Source organism: Telmatherina bonti (genome assembly GCF_933228915.1).
Source record: "Telmatherina bonti genome assembly, chromosome: 2".
NCBI lineage: Eukaryota > Metazoa > Chordata > Actinopteri > Atheriniformes > Telmatherinidae > Telmatherina > Telmatherina bonti.
In genome coordinates, this window is record NC_136620.1 from 7,396,497 (window position 1) to 7,400,117 (window position 3,621).

The window sequence follows — 3,621 nt, forward strand, 5'->3', positions numbered from 1 at the left end:
TTGTTCTCTGATCTGCTGTGAATTCCCGAGATGAAGCCGGATCTGGAAGCTGGAGGTAGAAAGCCAGATTGAAGCGCAGCTCGTCTGGTTTGCTGAGTCTCTGGCAGAACGACAACGTGCCTGCCAGTATTTAACAGCTTTCACCACCCCCACCTCTCCATCAAGAACAAGCACTGTGTGGAATGAATGGATGATGTATTAGGTTCTCATGGGAAAGGACGCTGCTGATAAGCGTCTGCTCTTCAATAAACCATGTACAATAATGTTTTAGTGTTTGTTAACACATCAGTAAAGATAGAAGATAAACGATGTGTCTGAAGACTTTCAGTCTGGTTTTAAGTCTCTTCAGAGGACAGAGTCGGCTCTACTGGGGGTCTGTGTTTAGCTACAGATCCTGATGACATTGTGATCTTGGTTTGATGACAGAAGCGTTCCACATCCCAACATTTTAACGGCACCTTTGAAGCATAGCGTTGGCATTCATGTTACCACCATGGAATGGTTCAGGTCCTACCTCTCTGAAAGGACGCTCTCTGTTAAACTGGACCATTTCTAGTCACTCTCTGCTGCCCTGTCATGCAGGGTCCCACAGGGGTCCATTCTCAAGACTTTACTTTTTTCATTTTACCTCCCTCCATTCAGGTCAGTCATTAGAAGCAATATGTTTTTGTCCCGATTCGGTTCTCGCTATTCTTTGATACTGCTGATTTTTGTAGATTAAAATTTTTTTCAAAAATGTATAAAACTTTTTTGCTCGTCTATTTTTTTTTTTTTTTTTTAATTTCAATGAGGAAAAAACAACACAGTAGCCAGACCATCATTCTGCTGCTATAATGTCCAAGAAGACAAGTAGAAAGATCAATAAAAGCAGCAAAAATGACTAAAATTTCACAATGAATTATTTTTATTTATTTGAAAAAAAAAATAGATTTTTCTAACAAAAAAAATCGATTTTAAAATTGTGAAGCAAAAAAAATACCAATTTTTGATTTCTCAATTGAATTTTCAGAGCTGGTCCACTGTTCCGCGACCAGGACGAAAACCACACTGCTCCTCCTCAATCCGGGATTCGACTATCCGGCGGACCCTCCTCTCCAGGACCCCTGAATAGACCTTACCAGGGAGGCTGAGGAGTGTGATTCCCCTGTAATTGGAACACACCCTCCGGCCCCCTTCTTAAAAAGGGGGACCACCACCCCAGTCTGCCAATCCAGCGGTACTGCCCCCGATGTCCACGCGATGCTGCAGAGGCGTGTCAGCCAGGACAGCCCCATAGCATCCAGAGCCTTAACGAACTCCGGGCGGATCTCATTCACCCCCAGGGCCTTGCTGCCAAGGACCTCAGCGACTTCAGCCCCAGAGATAGGAGAGTCCACCCCTGAGTCCGCCAGCTCTGCTCCCTCATGGGAAGACGTGTTGGTAGGATTGAGGAGGTCTTCGAAGTATTCCTTCCACTGACCCACAACGTCCCGAGTTGAGGTCAGCAGCTCCCCACCTCCACTGTACACAGTATTGATGGAGCACTGCTTCCCCCTCCTGAGCCGCCGGATGGTGGACCAGAATCTCCTCGAAGCCGTCCAGAAATCTTTCTCCATGGCCTCGCCGAACTCCTCCCATGTCCGAGTTTTTGCCTTGCTGAAGGCGCATCCTGTTGAGCATGTCGGTACCCATCAGCTGCCTCCAGAGTCCCACAGGCCAAGAAGGCCCGATAGGACTCCTTCTTCAGCTTGACACCCAGCTCCCATTGCTACACCTCCTCATGGTGAGCCCACAGGAGGCATATGTAACCTTTTCAGGCTGAACCCGACCAGGCCCCACTGGCAAAGGCCCGGCCACCAGACGTTCTCTCCAGTGTCCCACCCCAGGCCTGGCTCCAGAGACGGGCCCCGGTGACCCGGGTCCAGGCAAGGAAATATTTCCGCCCACGGTCGTCGCCATCATAGGGGTCTTTGAGCTGCACTTAGTCTGGTCCCTCCCCTAGATGGGAAGTAAGAGTAGCGGTAAGAGTAAATGAAGTTATCCTGCTCTAGCAGCAGGATCCAGGATTTATTTCATATCGCTGAATATAATTTTAAATTTGAGAAAATCCTCGTGGATTTGCTGCAGATCAGGAGCCGTAACATCTTAAAATATCGGTTTGTGAGTGTAACTTTTGCAGTAGGTGGGTCCATATGCTGCAGATTCCGGCTCACACAGGGCCGACATCTGGTGTCGGGAAAATTAGCTCTCAGTCATTTTTAGCATTTGATTTAGCATTTTATTCTAACTGGTTTAAAAATGAAGTTGCTGCTCTGCAACTCTGCAGGAGCCGATTTATTGACCTTGTTAATGTTCAGTTTTCAGGCACGTACCGTGAGCTCCAGGGTTAGGTAGGATGGACACACAAATGATCATTTAAATGTGTAAGCAGGAAAGTTTCTGCTTAATTAAACACAACCACAATAGTGAGACTCCATTGAAACTTTGCAACGTTAGCTAAAACGTTCAGCAGCCATCTCCAGACTATTGAACTTTGTATGTCATCACAACCAGAAGCGTATGTTGACGTTTTTCTTCAAAAGAAAGATGTGAAAATTGTTTAAGCCTGTCTAGATCATCGCTACAGTGAGAACATCAACCAACTCTGAGAGCGAAGCATCAGTTCATCAATTCTCTGTGAACATACGTAGACCGTTGGCATCATGCAGTAACGTAGAACAGCAGCGTAGTGATCTGCCGTGTTACATGAATGATTTCATGTGGTGAACTGCGTGTGCACAAACACACCGTTGCAGCGATATGAGAGGAAAGGGCGGAGCGGGACTGTGGCGACCGTACAGCGCAGGGTTGGCTGTGCAGCTTCTGTGTCTGGCCAGGAGGAGGCGCTGTGGGGTGGTTTTTATTAAGCCGTGAACAGAACTAAACGCCATCAGTTTCATCTAGATACTACAGGCTACATGAAATTATCATCTGAAAAGATTATAATAAAAATAATCATAAATAAAGTGAAAAATATATAAACTAATAATTAAAATGGAATGAGTCCATTTATCTCTTTCTGCCTTGAGGTCGACACTGCCTGCACACCCCTGTCAGCTCTGTTGTTCAGTTAAATCCTGCATTTTATTCCAGATTAGGAATTGTGTAGACATGAAATAGTCCTACTTGAAATCAACCTTTTGATGAATTCTCTCTCTCTGTTTTAATCTTTTATGCATCAGGCGGTGAAGCAGCCAAATTATTCCACATAACATATCAGCAGATTCCCAGGGATGACAGTGAGAAAGCCTTCTTAAACTTGGTGATAGAAACTGAGGCATAGGTGTATGATTTTGTAATAAACGTGTATTTGTATTTGTCATTAGTATGGGCAGCCATTTATCAGGCAAGGTAAGAGTCCTGAGACTGCTTACCAGCTAATATCAATTTATTCAGAGTCAATTAAAGTTATTATTACTTTTATTGATTTATTTCTTTTTCTTCTGCTGCAGGACAAAGCAGGTGAGGCTGTGGAAAAATGGGAAAAAAGGGAAAAACAAAATGAAGAACTTCTCAAATGTATTAATGATGGCAAAGGTGTAGAGGAAAGGCTGAGGGTGAGCATGTATTTACTGGACCTGAATTCCTTTCAGACTGGAAAAC